The sequence below is a fragment of the Thamnophis sirtalis genome, unplaced genomic scaffold (assembly GCF_051295495.1).
Source record: "Thamnophis sirtalis isolate CommonGarterSnake01/CBP01778 unplaced genomic scaffold, rThaSir2_p1.2 scaffold_6, whole genome shotgun sequence".
Classification (NCBI taxonomy): Eukaryota; Metazoa; Chordata; class Lepidosauria; order Squamata; family Natricidae; genus Thamnophis; species Thamnophis sirtalis.
Window position 1 is genome coordinate 30,072,116 of NW_028261386.1, and position 27,131 is coordinate 30,099,246.

At 37.7% G+C, this 27,131-nt stretch overlaps 2 long non-coding RNA genes across 2 annotated transcripts in view; both read right to left on the minus strand.

The window, feature by feature from the left end:
* Positions 1–27,131, minus strand: part of LOC148044925 (uncharacterized) — a 132,328-nt gene that overhangs the window by 6,734 nt on the left and 98,463 nt on the right. The gene's annotated exons all lie outside the window — the stretch shown is intronic.
* On the minus strand, positions 4,990–17,723 carry LOC148044926 (uncharacterized). The gene is made up of 3 exons (XR_015697141.1): positions 17,598–17,723; positions 7,466–7,908; positions 4,990–5,190 (listed from the first exon to the last, which is right to left on the minus strand). It is a non-coding gene; the product is annotated as an uncharacterized LOC148044926 (long non-coding RNA).

Below are 27,131 nucleotides of genomic sequence, written 5' to 3' on the forward strand. Positions count from 1 at the left end.
AATCTCTGATTATTAGAATCTCTACTTCTGTTGTGACATACAGAAGTAGAAATATGAATATCAAACAGATCATACCATTTATTATTTACTAAATTCCAGCCCGATTCAAAAGTTTGGATTCTAAGGGAGCTTCTCAACATTAAATCAAAGGGGGATCCATTTTCTCATCAGTTGCTGTTGTTGTTGTTACTACGATTTCAAAGGATCAGAAGACCACATTTGAGAAACTGTCACAGCAAGCCCACGAAGGGCTATCTAATCTTTGAGTTTTGCAGTCTTCAAAAAGGCTGATGAATTTGCTTCACTTCAAAAATATCATTAACACCAATAACACATTTTGAGCAAGCCTATTTCTAAGCTTTAAAAGAGAGAAAGATGGACAGAGACAGACAGACAAAGAGAGAAAGCTGCCAATTAAGACTTTTGAAATAATGCTATAAAATGCATAACCAGGTATTTTCTTCAGCTAAGAGCAACTACAGGCACAAAGGTATTCTATATCTTTTTTTTCCCTTCACAGAAATCAATATTAAAGGAATAGCTGTTTCAACCATCCCTTAGACTGTGTAAAGGGTGAGGGGAGGGAGGGGGAACCCACAACCATACTTAGAGTTTAGGTCAATAAGGAATCAATACTGTGGTTGAATCTGCAGGAAGATAAAAGACTTCAACCTCACTACAGTGCCCTATTATTTCTCTGATTCTGGAAAGAAACTGAAGTATTTTACTTTTAAGCAGGAATGCATTTAGATGTCTGAAAAGTAAGAAAGAGGTCATTCCAGATTGAATATGGCTGTGGCATTTTATAGAACATGTGAACTGCAGGACACAGCACCAAAATGCATTTCAGTTGAGGTACATTTGATTTTTCACAGAGGAAGTCAAATGTAGAAAACAAAGCAAAGCAACATGGAATTTCCAACAAGGCTTTTGAAACAGAAGTTCATAAACCAGTGTGTTAAAACCCTGTTGTAAGTAGAGGTGATCCCACTGCAAATGTCCCTATATTTCTTTGTTCTGTCCCTTCCATTGTTGACCTTCACAGGTTCAGCAGAAATCTGAAGCAGTTACACCATATCCTAACCTGGCCATCCTTATGATAAGTAGACTTAAACTTCCAAAAATAGTAATAATGTAGTCTGCTTACATTAAAAGGTAAAGGTTCCCCTCGCACATATGTGCTAGTCATTCCTGACTCTAGAGGGCTGTGATCATCTCCCTTTCAAAGCCAAAGAGTCAGTGCTGTCCGAAGACATCTCCATGGTCATGTGGCCAGCATGATTAAATGCCGAAGGCGCACGGAACAGTTACCTTCCCACCAAAGGTCCCTGCTTACATTAAATGAACACAAATAAGACTCCATGAATTCTTGCTGCTTAATTTGGAAAATAACAGACCAAGTGGAAATATCTATCTGGTTATCTTGCCCTTTTTCTGACTTTACTATCAGTCAAACCAATGTTGCTTAATAGATTGGTTTATGTATGTGTGTGTGTATGAATGTATGCATGCATGCATGCATGTATGTATGTATGTATAATAAATGCCTTTAATATTTTTTTAAAATATTGTAAATAAATGCCTTTAACATTTTTAGAAATAATTCAAGTGGTGAACGTAACCAACACATCTTCCTCCTATTTTTTCCACAACAGCAACCCTATAAACTGGTTTCGGTTGAGAGACAATGACTGGCCCAAGTTTCCAACTGGGTTTCATGGCTAAGGTGGGACCTGAACTCATGGTCTCCCACTTTCTAGCCTGGTGCCTTAACCATTAGACCAAACCAGCTCTCCATTTATTAATTAATAATATTATTACTACTGTATCTATCAACTCCTTTCCAAGGACCTGGGATAGATTGAAGTCAATATTTGATGGCGTTACTTCTAATGCCACACGATTATTCAGAAGAGACTCAAAGCTTCTCTCAACTATGAAAGTCAGGGAGGTGGGAGAGGGGGAGGAGGGCATTACGGCAACTATTATCTCTCCATGACCATAATTCAGAGGATATTTTTGTGAAGTAAAACAGGGAAAGGATGCGTGAATTTCATATGCTACCTTGAATTTGGGAATACAAATGGAAGAATATTAATGGCAATAAGTCATTAGACATGACCATAACTTTGGGACAATAATCTGTTTGTTTCATCTCTGAGTAACATAGTAGTTTCAGTTCCGTATCTTGATCCTTTGGGTATCTTCCCATTTACTAAATGAGCTATTTGCTCTTTGGATAAGTTTTATTTATTTATTTATTATTTATTTATTTATTAGTGTGTCAAACATGTACAGGATAGCAGATATAAATATGAACATGAACATGAACAAAGGAAACAAATACATGTAAATGGGGACAGTAGGACAGGGATGGTAGGCAATGACCCCTCTAAGCTGCGTGGCTGCGCAGCCACGCACATGACAAGAAAACGCCGTGCAGCATTTTCCAACTGCCGCACAGTTATTTTTAATGTCACAGGCACAGCGTGATGTACAGGAGATCCGGAGAGAATAAACTCGTCTGTCTGCCTTTCAAAGGAGAGGTAAGTGTTGTTAAGTTGGAGCTTTGGGCTGATTTTATGTGGGGATTATTAAATCTTGGGAAAGGGAGGACGGTAGAAGGAACAGGGAATCTTTCAGATTGGGGACCTGCATAGTTTTGCTGGTAGTGTAAGAAGCCAATTCCCTCTTAGAAAACTGCAGTTGCAAGAGTTCATTTGAGCAGTTGCTGTCTTTACAGTATTTTGCATTCAGCCTCCTTGTACCCATTCTTAGGATTTTTTTTTTTTGCAGGATTCAGATGTTCAACATCATCTTCCACTTGCTACTGTCCTATATCTATAGGAGGGGGCTTCTGCTCTCTCATTCCATTCCTCCAAATCGAAAAAAAAAAGAGGGGAACAGACAGAATATTGCACCTGCCTTTTCCTTTTCACTCTAGGAATTCAGTATCTAGAAGCGAAATAATCTTCACCCCTTCCCCCTCCTTTCCAAGCTGAACTTCAAGCTTAGCTAAAGCTTTTTCTTTTGCTCCGTTCCTTGCAGTATTCCCTGTAGGGAAAGTAGAGCATCTTTCTGAAGGAACTTGGTGCACTGAACAGTTATGCGTTGAGGGAGGGATGCCAGTTAGGTTTATAAGTGGAAAATGAAAGGAATTGTGAAGAGGGATAAAGTCAACTGGAAGGCAGCACCCTGGATCCAATGTGGGTGAGAATTCCTCAGTCTTCATTATAGTAGAGTCTCTACAGGAGTCTCTCTTATCATATTGGAAACAATTTGATTCCCTTGCAGTTCACATAAAGGATGATAGCTACGGTCTTGGACACAGAAAACCAATAACATGCCAATGTGGCAACTGGATGGAAATTTTAACATGCAGAGACACTATGCAGTTATGTGGCAGAGTAAAGGAATTCTACATGTTTTATGAAAAGAACAGTATAAATTACACTGGGCCCTGCAATGGCTGTGTTAGCCAGTTGCAAAGGTTTACTAACTTTTGGGTATCAGTGAAGGTATAACAAACCCAGCAGTTTTCATAACTTTTGTCTAATATGAGTGCAGAATAAATCATAAATGCTAGTATGCATAGGATATGTAACTGGCATTTGAAATACTGCTCAGTGGAATGAAATTATGTGCAATATTGTGTGTGCATTTCATTTGTGCGGTAGCTATTGAACAGTCATATGTCACAATTAGAAGGTGCATCTTTACACAACCTAAATGCAAATCAATTTTTCTCAGTACCTTGGGGTATTTTGGATTTTATTTGTCATCCCCCACTTTTCTTTCTTTATCTGCATTTAACAGAGTCTGTGACAGGTATGTGTACACATGGCTTTGGAAGCAGTAAGACTGCAACAGCAGTTCTAGGTTGTGGTCTTGTAATAGTATATAAAAATTGATGCAGAATTTATTTTATTTACTGAATTTGTACATTGCATTTCAAAACAGGGCTGGGAGTAAAAATATATATACACTTTTAATTAAGCGGGTACCTTGAATAAATATAACTGAGTTTCAAATAACTCTGATTTCACTGTTGTCTTGGGTGACGTCTGTGAAAAAAATTCAGTTGCTCATTGCTCAGGCATGAAAATGTGTCGCTCAAACACTATACTTTACCATGCACACTGAAAAAAAATTAGAGGGAACTTTGATGGTAGGCATGCTGGTGTGCTTATGCACTTCCCCTTTATGGACCTTTAGGAATGTGGTGAGGTCCACAATAGACAGTTTAAGGAATGGTTGAAGCTGTGAGGGTTTGAGGATGTAACAACAGAGTCAGATAGAGCATTGACTATTCTGTTGCTGAAGTCGTATTTTCTGCAATTAAGTTTGGAGCAGTTTACCTTGGGTTTGTATCGATTATTTGCCCATGTATTATTGTGGTTGAAGCTGAAGTAGTTGTTGACAGGACATTGTAGCAGACAATTTTGTGCACTATGTTTAGGTCAATTAAAGGATTCTCTAATGTTTGGGTAGGTTTTGCCAAATATCACACAAATAAATCCAGGATGTTCAAATAGAGACTTTAACAATTGATGGGTTATTTCTATCTTTCCCATAACCAGGGAATCTATGAAATGACATTTGTAGAGTGGTAGATATGAGGATGAAGGTTTGCTCTCTGAGCTTGTGGGTTGGTTTCTGAATGTTTCATTACCAGGCTAGGTAATTTCTCAGGTGGAGTTTAGGAGATGTCATTGTTTGTGTTCTTCTGCTTATAAGGGCTCACCTGACACACTCATACCTGAAGGCCTTATAAACAGAAGAACTCCAACAATGACATCCCCTAAACTCCACTGAAGATGCTACCTAGCCTGGTAAAGAAACATTTGGAAACCAAGTTCCCACAAGCTTGGGGACAAACCTTCACCCTCGTCCTACACCAGAGCTAGAGATATTCACTACTATTGTAAAAGGATAAACATACCAGAGCTGAGAAAGGCACGTATGGAACAGCTGATTAAAGAGCTTGTTAATATTTTTAATGGTTTTGGTTTTTAAAATGTTTTAAAATAAGATATGGGGACTTACTCCTGAATTTTTTCTACAAGCGTTGTGTTTTTCTTGTTTCGATATGGTGGGAAAATACGCCTCCAGATTTGGCAATAGTATCACTAAATATCTGCAGTGTGATCATAGGTATCTCTGGGAACTGCGGACTGTCAGCTGTGAACCCTTCAATGGGAGAAAAAGAAAAAAAATAAAGTTTGGAGCATTTCAATCTGTATTTCATTTGGAAATCCCAAACTGAATTGAAGTGGTAAATAAAACGTTACACAATTTCCCCCCCTTCAATACATGCAGAATTTTGAAGGAAGCCAAGCTGGTTTCAGTAAGATGAATGAAATTTCTAGACAGTTAGGGAATTTCATGTCTCCCCATGCTTCAGGTGGTTTTTTTTAAAGGCACATAACCACAGACAGAGAAATAAGGTGGTAAAACCTTACAAATCTGGGGCTTATCTAAGACTTTAGAGGATTTTTAGGTCAAGCCTTTTTGATACTAGAAAATCAGGGAAATCATTCTTCTACCTGAGACTTGGTTTCCAATGTTTCTTTGGATTGCAAAAAATGCACAGAAGTAAGTTGGGAAGCAAAAACAATTGACTCCTACATTGTGAAACATTTGGATTCTTTTGCCAGATCATTCAATTTACTAGCTTAAAGAAAGATCAGCAATAGCACTTTCATTTGTTACTGACTGTTTTTGAACACTGTAGTGGGAAAAAAAGGATGGAATCCCATTAAAATAAATATATATTTTCCCTCTCAGATTTTCTAGAAGCTATGATTTATTTCAAAGTCCTGAAACTGAATATTAAAGGTTTCCCTGTCCAGTCACATCCAATACTAGGGTGTGGTTCTCATCTCCGTTTCTTGGCCAAGGGAGTCAGCATTGACATTTTCTGTGGTTATGTGGCCAGCATAGCTATATGCCAAAGGTGCACAGAACACTGTTATCTTGCCACCATAGTGGTACCTATTAATCTACTCGTATTTGCATGCTTTCAAACTGCTCAGTAAGCAGGAGCTGGGGCAGGAACAGGAGCTCAGCCCATTGGTCAGCACTCAGGTCTCGAACCTGGGCTGTCAGATTTCTATCTGACAAACTCAACCTCTTTAACCATCACACCCCCTTTTACAACTGAATACAAAATACCAATACCTAAACTAAATGTTAAGTAGTGGAAGAAGGTGTGATATTGTTGTTACTACCAACCCAAATCATTTCACTGTAGTATGAAGGGCACTTTTACTGAAAGTTACATATCATAATCTGTAATACATGCTGATCCAGTGCAGGTTACTTCCCAGTTCATAACTATCCATCCATCCATCCATCCATTCAATATTTGGTAATACTATCAATATACAAACAAAACTTTGTAAAGGGGCACTATCATGAATTATTTCAATTTATTTTAGCTGCGTGTTTTTACTAGGTTGTATTTTAATCTGTTTTTTGATGTTGTGTGATTAACTCACTCAATCTGGTGTATCTTTTGTTAATTGACTAAAGGGTGCTGATTTCCATTTTCAATGATTGCTAATGGGTATTGTTCCAAAAATGCTTAAATTGATTAGCTAGGGGCAAGAGGTGGAAATAGTTGGCTTCCCTCACTTGCAATCTAAAATCATAAAGCTTTCATAGCAAAACTCTACTGTGTAAGGTTTATTGCCTGATGAAACTGAGTTCATAATTTTGCTTCACTTTGTTGTTTTTTTACAAATAGTGATACAAACATCAATTTCAAATCTTCAGGTTAACCTAACATATGTTGGACAGAATTATTGAACATATAGGTGTTAAGTTAGATATCCTCTACTTCATCTTTCTGGCCAGTGAAGGAATCCACCACTGTAAAGTCCTCCAGAGGCAATCATCCAGCCTTCCTTTAAATATTGCCAGGAAAGGGGAGTTCAATAAAATGATGTTTTCAAACCAAAAATAAAATGAGCTGCAAGATAAAATAAATTCTGGATTTGCAATCTCATCTTTCATGTAAACTAAAGCTTTTTGTTGCCTTTTTCAACAGCAAAAGTATTTTTAATTCATTTCCCCCCTCTATGAATCTGTTTAAACTCTGCAGGAATTCGTTTTGCTAATGTAGCCTTAGTTAGGCAACAATAATTCATGGCTTTGTGTGAATATTTATATGTATATACACACACACACACACACACACACACACACACACACACACACAGATGAAATGAATCTTTGTCCAGGCTACTCAGGAGGCTATTTAATAGGCTTTTCTATCTATTTGTTATTCCCCATTCCCCAAAGTTTCTATCTTAACAGCAAAACATCTAGGGAGTCCATCTGCTGTGGGAGCACAACAGAACCAAAGCAAGTTAAAGGCTCGAGGGGAACAGGGAAAAAGAAAAAGATAGATTGGAAAAAAGTAAAGTGTTTGATTTAAATTATGGGATAGAGCTATACTCACATGCTTCCTTTACTCCCCCTTCCCCCTTCGACCAGGGACAGAACAGTCATCTCCATCTTAGTCAAGTGTGTCATTCCTTTTGAGGAAACAGCAACAGTTGCAATCTTGTCATGAACTGATGCTACAAAGCAACCATTTCACCTTCATACTTCATTAATTTTCTGAGCAACTGCTAACTAAACCACACAATATATTTTTACATAATTATGTCACATTGTAATCATCATGGGAAATGAAAGGCAACCCAGCACTGCCTTGTGATGGGAATCAAAATCATGGCGTAATTCAGTACCAAATAATTCATTTTCAAAAGGTGGAATCCAGACCCCTTCATCTGCAGAATTGTCTCCTGAAACAGGACAAGGCAAAAAAGATAAATCTCCCTTGATCAGTTGTCATGTTGTGTTCTAGAAAATTTGGGAACCTACAGAGCAGATGGGAACCTGCAAAAAGAAAAAGAGAGAAATGTCTGGCACAAATATAAATCTCTACTTACATGATACTGATTTCATCCAAAATCAGGCTCAGTAATGCTACTGTTTTAACATGTTGTACTGGAACATCCCTTTGATCTTTGTTAGGAAAGTTCAATTAGCAATAGCAATAGCAATAGCAATAGCAATAGCAGTTAGATTTATATACCACTTCATAGGGCTTTCAGCCCTCTCTAAGCAGTTTACAGAGTCAGCATATTGCCCCCAACAACAATCCGGGTCCTCATTTTACCCACCTCGGAAGGATGGAAGGCTGAGTCAACCATGAGCCGGTGAGATTTGAACAGCTGAACTGCAGAACTGCAGTCAGCTGAAGTAGCCTGCAGTGCTGCATTTAACCACTGTGCCACCTCAGCGCAGTGGTTAAATGCAGCACTGCAGGCAGGCTACTTGCAGGCTTAGTCAGAACAGAGCTGCTAATAATGGGACCACATAATGATATCACTTTATCAGTGCAATGGTACTGTTCTAGACCAAGTGCAAAAGTCTTAGTGCTTTTTAAAACTCAAAAGGGATTGATATCTGTAAGGGATGTCTCTTTACACACACTTGAGCAAATTATTAGGTCACCTTCAAAAACCCTCTTCTGGATGACTTCTAGCAAGTGAATTTTGTTGGACAGTTACAAGTGGCATGGATGTCTTAATTGTGGTGCCCTATTTATATCCTCCCCAAATAGATTTGCTTAGTATGCATACTACTTTATTATGACATCAGGTGGCAATATCCCACTGCTACCAGTTATTTTAAATCTTAAGAGTCTAGATTTTTATTGGGTAGAATTGGTTGTATTTAAATATTCATCAGGAGAAGGATTTGGATATTATTAAGTCTGTTTATTTTTAAACAACTCAGCTCCATATGAGGTACAAAAATCAAGATTGTGTGTCAGTTTTCAGCTTTAGGCTGGTTAAGAATACATCTCCTTAGAGGGGCAGAAATGGAAGCATAAGCTCATGGTGAGAGATCTTTAACTACAGTGGAATTAGTCAAAGCTGCTTGAACAATAGACATGAAAAGAAATAATTCAAAGAACATGGAGTTGGATTCAATTTGGAAGAAGATGTGAGACTTTCAATTAGCACATTTATGTGAGATTTAAGATGAAAATATTCAGGAACAGTATTTATTTAGCCTGCAGCCAAAGTCCATTACTGAGAATTATTCTTAATTAGAGCTGTGTGAGGTTGGGAATACCCACTTGTGTCTACTTCACTTCACCCACCAAAGGTGCCATCCTCCTTGCCAGTGCCTCTGGCATTCAAAAAGAAAAGGGAAAAAATAGGATGATGAAAGAATAATTTAAATAAAATAAGTCAATTGTGTGGGAGAAAAGAAGTAGAAATATTTGCTTTTCATTTTCTTTCTTTTCTTTGTTTTCCCCTTGGTTTAATTTTGGTACTGTTATGAAAAATGCCTGAGCCTTAGGGAAGTAGTGTCATTGGGCACAAAAGAACCCAATGAGAACCTCTGAAAATATATCCAGCAAAATGGAGCATGTTTTGCATTACAAACAGATAACAGCTAGTGGGAAATTAGCCATCTAAGAATGTCTTGTGCTGTTACTGCCATTCTTGCTACTGGCAGTAATTCTAAATACACAACAGAACTTATGGCTACCAGTGGAGCCTATAGCCAATTTCTTCTCCCTTCTTTCCTTTTTTATTTAAAGTTACAGAGGGCTCTGTAGAAACTCTGCTAAGGCTAGAGGTAGGCTTTTAGACAATTCCAGAGATCCTATTGTATGGACTTAAGTTCCTTTTGTTACCTTTAACATTTTCAATCTGGTAACAACATTTGGAAGTCTCTTGAGTCATTAAGGGGCTTTGTGAGACTGTTGGCTTTTAGATCAAGGAAAAGAGAAAAATAGAAGAAAAAGGAGATGTCAGAAAGAGAAAAATATGCCTAACTTTAGATTTAGCTATGCACTATGCACATATACACACAAATGGGTGGATTTACCTATCCAGCACTAATAATGAGTTATCCCAGGTTGTGTCTATTCTCATATTTTAGCTCATCTATTACACAATCTTAAAAGAGTGATTGGCTGTGAGTCATACAACTATCATCTATGGCTATGAGAAGACTAGCACTTGAGTTCTACAGTCTTAATGCAGCACTTTGATCGCTGAGTCTCATATGTATATATTGTATGCATGCACTTATACTGTATGTATGTTTGTGTGTGTGTGTTTCATATAATGATTGGCTTCTTATTTAAACTATAATGTACTTATTTAATGTATTTATGCAACAGAAATATTAGAAACTAGTATATTTTAAAAAAAACATTCATTGTAATGTTTTAAAAGTTTAATAAGGTAAAGATAAAGGTTCCCCTTGCACTTATGTGCTAGGGGGTGGTGCTCATCTACACTCCAAAGCCAAAGAGCCAGCACTGTCCGAAGATGTCTCTGTGGTCATGTGGCCGGCATGAATAAACACCAAAAGCGCATGGAACATTGTTACCTTCCCACAAAAGATGGTTCTTATTTTTCTACTTGAATTTTTTCGTGCTTTCAAACTGCTAGGTTGGCAGAGTTTACATAGTTTAATAAATAACTTTAAAAAGCAATTCTCAGTCATATACACTTAATTATACTTCAGCCAAAGGTATGTCTTCAATTCAAAATTAGGAACTGAAATAGTACATGAAGCAAAATTGGAATCTTTTTAGGTAAAACGTCAGAGGAATTCCAAACAGCACTTTGGATCTTAGGCATGTGTTTGTACGTGAGCACAGAGACGTCACAAAATTTGCACCTTTTAGAACTGAACTTAATAGTTTGTTGCATGTAAATTAAAAAGCATATATGTTAATGACTATTATTCCTTGATTGTATGTGTGTTTGTATATGGGTTTTAAATCAGAATCCTCTCAGCCTTTTTCCATTTGAAAACATGTTAAAAAATCACTTTAAGAGCAAATAATTATTCAAGACCTCTTCTCTCGGGGATGTTGAGAAATAGCAGACCCTCATCACCCTTAGTGATTTGGGCAGGGAGACTTGCAAAGAGGTGAAGGTCAAGTGGAAGAAAACAGAACATTTTCTATTCAATGTAAAACATAAAAGCTGTTAATATGCAGTCACTATTGGAGCTGACTTTATTGTATTCATTTTTATTTTTACAGCTTTGACATTTTATTTCTCTAGGGTGACTTCATAACATTACAGGTATTGTGAGGATCACTGTTGGGCAGCTTCATGGAATCCTTCCCCCGACTCCCCTGACTGCCTTCTTTCATTGTAGCACAGTTGAAGGGTAAGTTCTAATGTCCTCGTACAGATGAATGTCTAAGGGTTTACTAAGTAGAATCCTTGATGCCAATACAAGAACAGATTGAGAAAAGAAGTACTGTGGGGTGGTTTGGTCAGGAGAAAGAAAGGAAAATGAGGACTGAACTGCAAAATATGTATACAAAAGAAGAGTGAATAGAGTTGAATGGAAGGAAAATGCCAAGAAGATGGAGGACCTCTTCAGAGAGAGGCGGGAGAAAAGTTTAAAGAACAAAAGGCAGTACATTAATTGATCTGTGGAGGAAATGAAAGCAAGGGTAGCTCTCAAGAGTAGAAAAGTATAAAGAGGTATAGTGACCAGTGTTGGTGGAACCTACATTTTGCTATAGTTACTGTAAAAGAAAAGCTCTCACGCCTTTAATTTCTATAGCTTTCTATTTTTTTTACTTCTTTCCTACTGTTTGCAAAACACTACTTATTACAAAAGAGAATAGTATGGTAAACATACCTGTATGTACTGTAAGGATGTGCATTGTGTAGTTGTAATCCTTACAACAAACCAGTCAAGTAAGTAGTCAGCATTGTTATGCCCTGAATTTCAGATGTGGAGATTGAGGCTAAAAATAAATAGCTTGCATAAAGGCACATAGTAATAAATTGAGGGCAGAAATGACAATGGAAACCAGGATGTTGCCTAGTCACTACACTCATCCATTTACATTAGTACCAGCTGCAGTCCAGCACCTCCTCTTTCATAGTAAACAGATAATTTTGAGAATTAAGGTCCTAGAGTCTTTTATTGCTACCTATCCCATATTTCAAGGAGTGGTTCTTTAGAATTGAAATGTAATGTTTAAATTATGGAATAAGGAATCCATTCTGTCTGAGGTTTCTTTGGAGTGTTAGAAGAGGGACTTTTAAGATGCTCCAGCTTAGAGTTGTTTTGGATAATGAGATGAGTGGCATATAAATTAATTAATTAAACAAACAAACAATTGTAATGTACAGGTATATGAGGACCAAGATGGGTTTATATTGCAGATACTTGGCAAGGCAACATATTGTAGGTACTACAGTTCCTGGTTTTACATTCAAATGCTCTCTCTTCAGGAATGTGTGAAGGATATGCTTTGGATACAAACCAGATAGGTGTCCAAAATAGTGGCACATTTTGAGAAAGACTAGAATCCTCTTTGGGCACTATGTGCCTATGAAGGATTTGACATATGAAGTTGAGTGAGTAGTCACATTTCTTTCTAAGTTAGACTTTGTTGTCACCAAACAAACAGTCATCCAAGCTGATAGGAGTTCACTGATGTCGCAGTTCAACAAAGATGGAAAAGACTACTTACCATCTCCTGCTTGGTTGTTAAAGTCTAATAGTAGAATGATCAACAAGGTTTCTCTCTCCACTTTCTCTAAAAGATTTCCCAGAATCTGGTTATGAAGCATCTGGCCACATAGCATATTTTTTTTTCTGCACTTCACTGTAATCATCACACTTTTCTTGCTAATCTGAAGGATTGGAGAGATTTATATCAAAATAGGCTGACCTTTAGTCAGATTCTAGGCTACAACTTTGGCAGAAGAAGGGTACCAATTTGATGAATTGCCTCCAGAGGATGATGACTTCTTAATAGATATCTGAGTTCTGGTATGAATTTCCCTGTTCAGTTGGACATCTTGCCTAGAATGAGTAGTTGACTCAAAAGATTTTAATACAATAGCAGAGTTGGAAGGGACCTTGGAGGTCTTTTAGTCCAACCCCCTGCCTAGGCAGGAAACCCTATACAAATGGCTATCCAACATCTTCTTAAAGATTTCCAGTGTTGGGGCATTCACAACTTGAACCCTTGCAGATCTCCTCTGAGCAACTGTATACATGAATCCATGCATATTTATGGTAACTTAGAGTTACTTTATTGATAAAGCTAGAGAAAGAAACTAAGCTATTCCACTATGTAATTTAAAAATTGTTCATTCTGAGGACTATTGTTCTTAAGATCTTTGTACATCCTTGACTGTCTGTTCAGGGATGCTTCCAAGGGAAAATGAAGTCTTCACAGTTCTGTTGGGACTGGCTGCTGGATGGCCTTTGTTAAATAAGCCAACTGTACATGATATAGTTTTAGGCCATGAGTCTATCAAGGTATATCACTACATGGTTTTTGGAAATCCCTGAAACACTATATAATTTAACTCTTTATAAATAAATCTTATAGCATTCTTTGGATTTTTAGCCCCAGCTACAGGGATATTTCAGATTATTAGGATTTGTCTGTTCATTAGCTTTTTATTGCTTCATAGGTCTTTAGTAATATAGCATTACCGTATTAAATAAAACAAAATAAATCCCCATCTTGCTATAAGCCAAGAAAGACTTGATGGAGGAACAATTATTGCAATATATTTGAAGTGAACAAAGTGACCCTGAAGTGAATTTTTTCACATGCCCAGAAATGTGAGTTTTGACAATATCCGAGGCACTATTTCCTATAACCACCAGTTTCATATACAATGTAAAAAAAGGAAAAAGACTATGTTAGAGTTTCCTTTGGTAGAAGTTTCTTTCTTTCTTTCTTCTTCTTTGGGCCACCTTTTGTTTCTAAGTACTGTTTTTTTACTGATGAAAATGACTGTTCCTGTTCCTTACTGCATTTGCTCATTTCCGATACTTTGAAATAAGCCACTACTGGCCCCAGTTTAAGAGAACAAATAAAGGACAAGAAAAACCTTCCTAGAGCATGAATTACCTCTCTCACCTCTGGGGATGTGATTATTCTTGGCAGAATGCTCTTGTGAAGCTGTTCGCCACACAGCTGTCAACAGCCTGCTCTTGAGCTGAGAGCGCTATGAAGATAGCATCTCCTAAAACAGTGGTGCCCTTCTTGCCAGCTGCAATATTTGCTAAAGAAAAAGACATAATGCAAACAGTTTTGGGTTTCCACCCCCTCCCATTTCTTCTGCACTAAGCACATAAACAATTACAGAAGTTAGACTTCTGCAGCCTGTAGAGCAGGAACAAGTATACTAGAGCCCGTATCCTGCTTCCTAAGGGAAAACTGTAAGCAAAGGATGAAGACAGAGGATCTTCCTATTTAACTACTTCACAAAAAGTGATTTTCAGAGGAATTTTAACTCTGAACATAGAATTTTTATTCAGTACTTATTCTTGTTAGGCTATGAAAGCATTTTTTTTCCTGAAGAGACAATAGCTACATATAGTAAAAGTGTGTACATGTTTTCCCCCATCCTTCCACTATGTGCACTAGCTCTGCTCTTCCCAAAAGTCCTGCTTCTGTTCATTTTCTATTGAAGACTAGAAGAAGCTTCTGTGACAGCAAAACCTTGATAAATAAGGCTCCCAACAGCACAAATGCTCATGTGTGAATGAATTCTAGATGAAGCCCAGACATTCTGGGGTAAAGTAGGAAGAACAGGGGCACTGAAGAATTAGTATTTCCATCACCTATTGTATTTACCCATTTAAGCATAACACCAATATAGAGTTATTGGACATCCATGCATTAACATTAGAATTTGTCAACTATTCAGTTGTCTAATACAGTTATGATTTCACAGGGTGAGCATGCACATTGGCAATAGGGTGGATATAAGGACTTTTCCATTTCAGTGTCAGAGGGAAAACACAAACCAACAACAACACACTTAGTTTAAAGTAATTTTATAGGTTATTTTTGTGGAAATAAAATGATGGGAGTCCCATGGTATACAACAATCGATTTCTAGGGAAGGAAGTTATAAATGTAATAGAGTAACAATAATGGGAATAATAGTTTAGTCCTCTGCACTTTCTGGATTTTAAAGCATATGTTGATGTTTAGTTACTGCTGATTTTCGTCCTTGGTTATAAAAATAAAGTTTTTATTGTCTGGGTACAGCTTTGGTAGCTTTAGCTACTTCCTCCTTAAAGAAGAAAGAACTAGAATCAATCATGAATGCAGCACAACTACTTAGCTTGCTACTGTACTATTGCCACTTAGCCTGGGAAAACACAAAGTACTGTAGACCTTTCACAGAAAAAAGGTGTTTCTTTGTGAAATTGCTACATTGATGCAACTAATGAGGTCTTTCCCCGCTATTGAGTTATTCTGCTATTTACACATCATCAATTTAGTAATATATATATTCCTGAATTGAGGATAAATAAAAAAACAGAATAACTCAATAGTGGGGAAAGATCTCATTAGTTGCATCAATGTAGCAAATTCACAAATACATTGACACACACAGAGACAGACACTCACATGAAATTTGCTATCTCCACGTCTGCTCTCTATCCTGTCTCAATTGCCCCATTTCCATTCCCAGCCACTCCATTCACCTGACTTCCACCAATGTAACAAATGATGGAGTCCTAATTGATTTTACAAATCTTGAGGTTAACCATGAGATGATACGAAAACACTACTACAACACTGGTACAATCAAGGACAATATAACCCCTTTGCATTGGTCTTCCTGATATATTGATGATGAGAAGAAGCAATGTAATGGAAGCACCGGGGGGGGGGGGGATGTTGGCAGGATGTGTTTTTGCCATAGGTGTTCATACATTAAGTGTGTCCAAGACTACAGAGGGTGGAATCTTCTTTGTCTTAGGTGATAATAGAATTTGAGAGAATAGAAGAAGGACTATTGAGTTGGCATTTGACATGGAGTCTTAAACAACTGAAAAAACTCTGGGTAAAAGAGCTGGAAGGAAAACTTTGATGGAAGTAGTGTAATGGTGAAAGCAACATTGAGGGACCTAGTTAGTGGTAGCTGTTGAATATTTCTTATTTAAGTAAAGACCAATGTATGTTGATTAATCTAAATTGGCTGGGCAGTGCTTTGACACTGAAAGCTTATTAATTCAAGGACAACATTCAGAGAACACTGCTGAAGAGAGAAGTTGGGTGACATCCAGAAGAGTCACTGAAGATTAAGAGGTGGCATCACTAGACCTTGTCTACCCTTCACAGATAATCCATCAGGATTGATTGAAGATAGCAGCAAATAAAGCATTCTACCATACAGGATCTGTGCCACTGTGAGAAAGAAAGGAAGCTGGCCAGTATTTGCTTCGCCCTTTTCTTATTCATAAAGGAGTTGTACAACTCATAGAGTTGTAAATAACAACTACGATTAATATTAGAGCAACAACATCATATCATGCAAACTTATGCTAGTTACAGAATTCTTAGGCTTTGGTTCCTTCCTCAAGGCAGTTTAAAAAATCAAGTGGTTGCATTATCAGGAAGCAAAGGGGAAGAGAAAATGCCATTAGTTAGTTGTAAATTTTTCTAAACTAATTGATGCTGTTAACTATGATGAGAAAAGAGTTTGTGATCAGGAAAGGAAGGGGGACAAGTAGGAGGAGTTGGGAAGAAGAGAAGAGTTTATATTCTAATTTCAAACTGCAGGAATCCCAGGTGTATTGTCTAGGGTTTCCTGTAATTTGCCTACAGAATAAGCAGTCTGGAAGAAATGTTTGCAGCATTGTATGTGCATATTAATTACACAGCAGGATAAAATCATGTCTTTGTAATGGAAAAAGTAAAGGACCTAGAAGGGGGGGAAGAACTCTCTAAATTTGCTGACAGAGGCAGGGTCCTGTTTGAAAGAAAAGGAAAAGATAGCAAAGAAATCTGTTGCCTATTTAAAGTTCATTTTGCAATGTCTTTCTTTCCCCTACAGCTACACGGTCGAATATGGCAAACTATAAGCATTTCTTGTAAGCATGTTGCCCATTGCTATCAAGGCATTGGTAAGACTCCAAAGGCGATCTAGATCTAGATCTCTATCTAGATCTCTCTATCTCTATCTCTATCTCTATCTACCTACCTATCTATCATCTATCTATCTATCTATCTATCTATCTATCTATCTATCTATCTATCTATCTATCTATCTATCTATCTATCTATCTATCTATCTATCTATCTAGATATATAGATATACAGATATACAGATATACAGATATACAGATATATAGATATATAGACATATATGGGTCCCAAAACTCAAACTTCAAAAGTTCAAATAAATAGTAAGATTTTAAAATAATATTTTAAAATCCTCACATTTTTAAAGTCAATTTTCAGAACTCGTTTTACAATAAATGAATGAATGAATGAATGAATGAATGAATGAATGAATGAATGAATGAATGAATCATCCTATCTATAAATTTGTGTAGTTTTCACAGAAAAGATGTGGTCTTCACCCTTTCTTTAATTCAATGTTATCGTATAGTAAGATCAATAGATTGTAAGATACTGTGACATCATCACTTTTTTGTCTCAATAGTGGATTGGTGGACAACTTTTCCTTCCCTGCTTCATTGCCAATCAATAATTAGAATCCTCTTAACTTTCAAATGTACCACCTTACCTGCTGCTACTTGTCCATATGCTTTCATCCCTCCTCATTAGTTCTCAGTAGCTAAATGAAATATTCTCAGCAGCTCACTGTTGCTACTGGGTTACTATCTCCCCATGCCAGCTGTTGGGATTTCAGAGATATAATAGCATGTGGCCCTCAGTCTAATTTGTTCAGATCTCTGGGAGGAGTATTTTGTCTCTGCTTATAGTTCCTAGTCAACTTTGGCTGATCTCCAAAAGCTAAGCAGGTCGGATCTGGTTAATTCTTGGCTGGGGAACTACCAGGAAATCCCAGGGCTATAAGCTAGACTGGGAAGCTGAATATATGTACTAGAAGAAAATGAGAAACTGTTTCTATGTTCTTGCCAAAAATGATGCTGGAGCTGATTTTGAGCTGAGTGAAATGAAAAGAGGGAGGAGGTCTTCTGCCTGGTCCATTTTTAGTTTAAATCCTACACATTACTGATATGTTCTTCCTGACATAATTCCCTTTGAAGGAATTTGGTCTTAGACACAGAAGCAGTTTCTCCAACTCTTGCCTGAAGTAAAAGCATTATTGCAAAAGCTGATAATTTTTTTCCCAAAAAACTACCAGCACACTGAACTCCAGAACCCCTCAAAAAAGTTTTTCCTCCACAGTCTTCTAATCATATTGCTCAATATTATTATTTTTAAATGGCAATTTGGTCTGGAAACTTGGCAGACAAATCCCTATCAAAATGCATCCATCATATGTGTGTTTGTATATACACACAGACACATATACATACACATACACACAAACACACAAACACACACACACACACACACACGCACACACCAATGATGGGTTTCAAAAAATTTTTGAACCTCTTCTGTAGGTGTGGCCTGCTTTCCGGGTCCACTGGTGGAACTTCTTCTAATGGGTTCGGTAGATTTGACGAACCGGTTCTACCGAATAGGTGCGAACTGGTAGGAACCCACCTCTGACACACACACACTCACACATACACCCATATACATAAAGCAGGGGTGGTATTCAGCAGGTTCTGACCAGTTCTGGAGAACCGATAGGTGAAAGTTTGAGTAGTTTGGAGAACCGGTAAATACCATCTCTGACTGGCCCTGCCCCCATCTATTCTGTGCCTCCCAAGTCATAGCTTGTCCGGAGGGAATGAGGATTTTGCAGTAACCTTCCCCTGTCATGCCCATCAAGCCATGCCCACCAAGTCATGCCCACAGAACCGGTAGTAAAAATTTTGAATCCCACCACTGACATACAGTATATCACTATAATAACTGAGAGGAGCCCATTTGATTTATTTTATCCAATGTTATAATCTGGAAACCTTTTAATTTCATATTGTATTTCTACTGATAGAACTTAATATTTTATTGCTTTAAGCCTGACCTTGCAAATCGCCTCATGAAGGCTCATCTCAGAAGGCGGCATATAACAATAGTTTACATAAAACAAAATCAATGAAACCCCATCTGTATACTCTTTTATTTTTGCTGATTCTTTTGAGAGAAAATAGAAGCTTAATTTCTCAGAGGTGTTTTGTTGACACCCAAATGGAAAGTCTGTGTCTCTGCCTCCCTTATTGTGTTTCCAAGTAATGAAAGTATTTAAGAAGGTGCAATTATGGATTTGGCAACCACCTGGGCTTCCTGGAAGAGCTTTTTCACACTGAATAAACACATGCACTTGATTTGTTTATATTACAGCACACTGGAGAACTGTCTACAACAAAAGGCTACAACTACCTTGCTTAGGTTTATCCCTTCCCTTCTATTTATATGTGTTTTTTGCTTAAATTAATTATTTACACTCAGACCACAATCTTCTTCCAGGTGGCAAAAGAACAAAGTGTAGGAACAAAACAGGTGCAAAGACCTCTACCAATATATTTCTGTTATATTCTTTAGTTCTCTTATACTCTATCTTCCCAATATATCTTTATATACTCTTACTTTATATACTATAGTGTATGTACCAGGGATGAAATTCATCAGGTTCTGACAGGTTCTGGAGAACCAGTAGCGGAAATTTTGGGTAGTTCGGAGAACTGGTAAATACCACCTCTGGCTGGCCCCAGAGAGCGATGGGAATGGAGATTTTGCAGTATTCTTCCCCTGCTGCACCCACTAAGCCACAGAATTGACAATAAAAAAATTGAATTTCACCAATGGTATGTACTACATAGGATAAACTATGAAGTAAACTATGGAGTGGAGGGTTGGTTTCTGACAGAAAACCACTGGAAGAGACTAGAAGCATTTGAAATGTGGAGTTACAGGTGGCTGTTATGTATAAGTTGGGTTGACAAAATCAGAAATGAGATGATAAGCCTCCTGGGAAAGTCAAGGGAAATCATCAAAACCATAAAAAAGTGAAAGTTAGAATATTTTGGACATGTGATGTGACCCAAAAAAATTACGGCATCCTTCACTTAATCCTCCAGGGAAAGATTGAAGGCAAATGAAGTCCAGGAAGAAGAAGAACACCATGGCTTCAAAATCTAAGGGACTGGTTTGGATAAAACTCAGCAGCACTTTTTCATGGGATTGTTGATAAAAAATAGGATCACCAACATGATCGCCAATGTCTGATTATGGATATGGCACAAGAAGAAAAGAAGCATAAACTATGCTGTTATACTCTTAAACGTCTCCCCAAAAAAGAATAAAGAAAAACTTATCCAAAAATAATCTTCAGCTTCTCCACCTTCAAAAATAACTTATTTATGGGAAGGAGGTTAGTAGCATAATATATTAAAGAGAAAAAGAGAAAACTTGACATCTTTTTTTACTATGGTGACCAAACTGCATGCAGTATTCTCAGTGTGGTCTTACTAAGGCTTTATAAAGCAATACTAATACCTCACACGCTCTTGATTCTTATACCTCTGTTAATGCAGCCTAGGACTTGTTGGCTTTTTTGGCTATGGATACAATTGGCTCATATTTAAGTGGTTGTCCACTAGGACTCCAATATCCTTTTCGTTTACTTCTATTGAACCAGTTTCATCTAATCTGGACATTTCTTGACCCTTTTTAACTGTAACAACAAAACAATTGTAATTATATGATATATATTTATCTATTTTATCATTGGCTACATGTTTATTCTTTTTTGGTTCTTACACTCTAAAATAAACATGTTTCCCTTGGCTTGGTTTGATGCTTTTCCTCCCAGAAGCAAGCATACAAATGAATTCTACCATAAAAATCTGATGCTGATATGGCCTTGGTGAAGCCATGGCTGCTGACCAAACATACTCTACTCCTATCATCAGTGCAGCCACTTTCCATATGGTGCCACTTGCTCTTGGCTGTTCCCTTAGGTTGTTTGAAGGAGCACTGTGAGAGCCAACACATTGATTTCCACAGGTTTTGTGCCAGAGTCATTTGGGATGGCAAGGTGGCAGGTTTCTGTGACTCCTATTTCCCCCTCCCGTTCAACACTGCTGTGTCAAACTCAACACCTTTTAAAACACTTTCCTCCTTTTACTCCCTTTTAAAAACAAAGCACTCATCACCTCCTCTCTACTTTGGACCATTGTCAGCAGTGGTGGCAAAAGGATGCTTGGAGGCATCTGCCTTTGTTTTGACAGAAAGGAAAGGAAAGGAGGAAAGGAAAGGTGGAATGGAGGAAAGGAAAGGAACTATGTTTGGTAGTTTGCTTTCCAAGCTCTAAACATCAGTTCAGTGATTTTGGGTTTTTTTTGGGGGGGGGGATAATCCCATTCCCAAATATACAAAATACATTACTTCTTTTATATTTATTAGAATAATTTAGATGATAGATAGATAGATAGATAGATAGATAGATAGATAGATAGATAGATAGATAGATAGATGATAGATGATAGATAGATAGATAGATAGATAGATAGATAGATTTTGTCAAATACAAATTAAAAATTATTTGTGTGCCATTAAGCTGTTTTTTTTACTGTGTGACCATATACACTTTCTCCATGATTATCTATCTCCCATCCCATCCCATCCCATCCCATCCCATCCCATCCATCCATCCATCCATCCATCCATCCATCCATCCATCCATCCATCTATCTATCTATATGACAAAATCTTTACAAAGACTTCTAAAGAAAAAGATTAAATACTTTAGCATCAGACTCTATCAGCCTATTTGAAATCTATCTGGTTCCAAATTTTACCATATCTGATACAAATCTATCAGGTTTGCAGGTCTATCAAGTTTATTAGTATTATTGCACATGCTAGCACAATATCAGCAGTTCTAGGAACAAATATGCAATTCCAAGGTATTTGTGCCATATCAAATTCAAGCAATATCAGAACCATACAGTATTATGTTAACCAATGAAGAAGAGGTGATTAAGCAACAGTATGAAAACAAAGTGAGCTTACAATATATGGTCAAATATAATCATTTCTCACCCTCCTTTCTATAAAAGGCATTCCTTGCTACAGTCTACATGACAGTGACCAATGGCACCAGGATAATGAGAAGGATTGTAGCTCAGTGGGATTGCTTCTGCTTTCCATGGAGAAAGCCCTCAGATAGAAGTCAAAAAGTCTGAATTCTTGCTGACCATCAACATAGACAATAGAAAATTGAATCAGTAGGGGACTGGCTCAATCTAAGATACCTTTCCATTTCTAAGTCTAGGATATGGCAGTGCCTGCCTACTCACTTCAAGAACTCAAATGGTTGACCTTCTGCAACAACAAGAAGAAAAGGAACACTTAATCCAGCTAACCCAACCAATTATTTCATTGGTGCCCATTCTTTCTATAGAACAAATAGGTATCAAATGTACAAAATAAAGTGCTGTTTGCTTCCCAAATAGTCAATATAATCTTAAGATTATACTTAAGATTGGTTTCTGTCACAAGATAATGACCCTAAGCTAGAAAGGAGACAAATGAGACAAAGGAATAGTTGGTGTGGAGAGGTTTATGCTATGCACAAAAGAGTGGTGGGATTCAATTTTTTTACTACTGGTTCTGTGGGTATGACTTGTTGGGTTAGCATGGCTCTGTGGGCGTGTCAGGGGAAGGATACTGTAAAATCTCCATTCTCTCCCCACTCCAGGGGAAGGTTACTGCAAAATCCCCATTTCCTCCTGATCAACTGGGACTCAAGAAGCAGAGACTAAGGGGGGGAGGGCAGTCAGTGGTGGTATTTATCAATTCTCCGAACTACTCAAAATTTTCACTACCAGTTCTCCAGAGCTGGTCAGAACCTGCTGAATACCACCTCTAGCACAAAATCTATAATTACATTTAAGATCTCAGCTTTGCTTTTTCATTCCCCACTAGAAAATTTCTCTTCTAGATCTTACTTTTTGCCACCTTCTTTTTATAAAAAAAAAAAAAGGTTAAAAAAGGTTAAAGAGCATCTTCAGGTCTGGAAAATCTGAAATACAGAAATAAACTGGTTTGGAAGAATAAAGATAGTAATCAGGTAATATTTCATATTTTTATGATAAATGAGCAGGATGGGGTCTCCAAAAGCATGGTTATTCTTTCTGTGTATTGTCATTATGTAAACATTGTTGCTCCAATCTGTATTCAAACGGAGATTCTCTCTACTGAAAATAGCCAGGCCTAGGAATAGTTTATACTCCGAGAAATATCTGGGGAAAAGAAGAAAAAAAAGTATATTCTTAAGACTAAATATATTGCCTGTTGCTGTTCTTTCATATATATATTTTCTTGTGCTAGTATCAGTGCACAGGAGGATGATCCAAACAATATGTACCTTATACTATCCTACTCCAGCCACACGTCTTGCAACATTCCACTACCAACTTGTGGAATTTTTCAAAAGAAAACATTTCATTGGCATTCTTCCCAGTTACTAAACTTGCCACTCTATTTCTCATAGTCAGTCTCATGTACAGCACACTGAAATAGTCCACGAATATTTTTGGCTAGACTAGCCATTAAGGTTTAGGTTGGCAAAGCCTTAATGCACAAACTTTATTGAACTTCTTATGGAAGTTCAGACTGGATGTTAAGATAGAAAAGGCAGTCAAGCTTCTCCCTATTTAGGCAATTATAGTGAAAGGACTACAATTTGCCACCTATAGCCACCTTGAGTCATGTGCAAAGAGGCGGCAATATGAATTTTCTAAAATAAATTAAAAAAATAAAAATAGATTTGGAAATAAATGGAAAATTAGCAGCAGAGCTCAATTGTTGCTCCTCCAGATTTGTTAGTTCATCTAGGCATACATATACAGTACATAAGAATGTAGGATGACTGTGTTTTCTCTTTTTATGACCCTGTAATCCCTTTTATCAGGGTGGAGCCAGAGCGACTGAAAGGAGCTAAACATTTACTGGCCAGGTGCCCTTCCTGATGCCTACATGGAGTTTGCAGCAGATATTTTTTTTCTTTGCACCCTGATAGAGAAACATCTGTTGGTACCTAGGATTGAACTCTCAATGTCCTGAGTGTGAGGTGAATGTCTTCACCCCTTGGTCACTGTGCCACTCTAGGATGACCATGTTTATTTATGATTTAATTTATACCCCACCTTTCTGCTTATTTAAAAGCTTAATGAAAGAGCTATGTTAATCATTTTTTCTAAATGCTAATAAAAAAGTGAAGATACATATCGACCATTTCATAGCTTGTGAGCAAATTAAATAAATAAAACCAGTTAAGTTTCTTCAGAAAAGTCTCTCCTGCTAATTTAAGCAGCCAGACAATTACTTACATGAGAGGTATTCCCTCAGATAAGGCTAAGACATTTGGGGCTTTAAGTGGGACAACAATAACCAAAATGGCTAGAGATCTTTCAATATACTATAGATTCCAAACTTTTTTTCCAGCAAGTCTCATCTGTTCAGCAAGGGTTGCAATTACAATTTCTTGTAATTGTACAAGCATACTCCTTGCTAAAACTGCCAGATTCAAATTTAGTAATTTCTGGAAGTTGAGGAATATTCCCAAACTGTAGAACCTGCTGTTTCTGGGGAGCTGAGGTGGCGCAGTGGTTAGAGTGCAGTACTGCAGGCCACTTCAGCTGACTGCTAACCGTCGACCGGACAATGCCGGCTGGCAACTCTCCGTGGGAGGGCCTTCTCTGTAGCTGCACCGGCCATGTGGAACGAGCTACCTGCTGAGATCCGGATCCTCACCACTCTCCTGGCCTTCTGTAAAGCGACCAAGACCTGGCTGTTCCGGCAGGCTTGGGGCTGTTGATTATTTTCAGCCCCACTTGATGGAATGGATGTGGTATTGTTTTTAATTCTGTATTTTTAAATATTTTTAAATGCTTTATTTTTATTTGTTGTGAGCCGCCCAGAGTCCCTAGGGAGTGGGCGGCATACAAGTCCTATAAATAAATAAATAAATAAATAAATAAATAAATAAATAAATAAATAAATAAATAAATAAATAAATAAATAAATAAATAAATAAACAAACAAACAAACAAACAAACGAACTGCTATTGCTATTGCTATTACATATATCTCCATCCAAAACTGAATTTATCTTAATCGCCTCCATTTTTCTCCTTACCTTTAGCATCTTTGTCTTCTGGGTTTAATTTCAGCTTCTTCTCTCTCATCAATATCATTATTAACATTTAGTACTTCTAAGAGATATCTATTACTTCCTGGGCGATGGAGTACTAAACCTGGAGGTACTGAAGTTCAACAGTCAGAAAAAGGAGAAGTGGACCAGTATAATGATGGCATCCTACTCCAAAACTTTGAATTATTTCCGAGAATTCATGTTGAAGTCAGACAACATTGGGATAAATAGAATTTTATAGAATAACATATGTCAACCATCTAAGCATCAAACATTAGTCATCTAGGACATCCTGATATGAATGATCAGAACCAATGCTTCCAAAAACCAGTGGAAGCAGTCAACACAGAAGAATAATATGGTTGATAGATTGAAAGCATCCAAGATACCGAAGAAATCTAATAAGCCTATGACATTCATCAAGGCCATCAAAGCTGTCCAGAACATTATCCAGAATAAAAATATTATTCAGTTGGGTACAAATAATTAGTTTTATCCCAGTGCATCTATAACTGTGGAGCCACCACTTTTTCAATCCCTTTAGCTTTGGAGTACTTAAGTGGAATATAATTATCTAAAAGTCTTATATTGTATCCTTTAAGTGTATGGGAACATATTCTTTATAAGGGAGCTATTGATCCCCTTCTTTAACCAAAGAGCCAGCCCTACCCTGATTTAATCAGCACAGTGGGGCAAGGGTCAACTGACAGGTAAGTTCTCTTTATTACATACAGATTTTAGATATTTTTTTAAGTTTCACTATTTGTTTAGTCTTGTTTTGGCATTTCCTTTACTTCTGCTCCAGCTGTCTACTTGTCTCCCTCATTGCTCTCACCTCTCTGGTGAATCAAGGTGTTAATTTGGTCCTCCTAAATGCAAGCCTGGAGCTATAGATCAATACATCCATGCTCCATGGTTTAAAAAGTATGGCAGAAAGGGACAGTCCCAAAATGCATTCAGAAAAGTTTGAATAAGTTAGAAAAGGTTGAATAGGTTAGATCAGGGGTATCAAACTCACGGCGGGCAGATGAGTTGCATCACCTGCTGGCCACACCCATCTCCAGTTTAGCAAAGGAGGGAAAAGTCCTGATACATCACGTGATGACGATGTGACGATGCGAGTTTGACATCCCTTAGTTAGATTGTTTAAACTGATCTTCTGTCCCTGAACAAGTTTATAGCAGACACCACAGAGGTGGTATTCAGCAGGTTCTGACCAGTTCTGAAGAACCTGTAGTGGAAATTTTGAGGAGTTTGGAGAACTGGTAAATACCACCTCTGACTGCCCCCCCCAAATAGTCTCTGCCTCTTGAGTCCCAGCTGATTTGTTTGTTTGTTTGCTTATTGGATTTATATGCCGCCCTTCTCCCAAAGGACTCAGGACGGCGTACAATATTAAAAAAACACATATTACAAAAGTTAAAAAGGAAATAAAATAAAATATCCAGAAACAAATCCAATTAATGTTAACAATACAATTTTAAAAAATAGATTAAAATTAACAATTAAGTTAATGATTTATTTTATTCTGATTCAGGCCAGGCTGGCTTGCTGGAAAAGCCAACTTTTTAGGGTGCATCGGAAGGACCGGAGGTCAGGGATTATATGAAGCGCCAGAGGCAGCTCATTCCAGACAGAAGGCGCTCCCACAGAGAAGGCTTTCCCCCTGGAAGTCACTAGCTGACACTGTCTGGCCAACGGCACCCTGAGGAGCCAACTCTGTGGGATCGCACTGGGCAGTGGGAGGCTACTGGTGGCAGTAGGTGGTCTCGCAGGTACCCTGGGCCTAAGCCATGGAGCGCTTTAAAGGTCATAATTAGTACCTTGAATCGCACCCAGAAAACAACCGGCAACCAGTGCAGGCCGCCTAAAAAGAGTGTAACATGGGAGCACCTAGGTACCCCCATGATAACCTGCGTGGCCACATTCTGGATCAGCTGAAGCCTCCGGGTGCTCTTCAAGGGCAGCCCCATGTAGAGAGCATTGCAGTAGTCCAGGCGAGAAAGGACGAGGGCATGA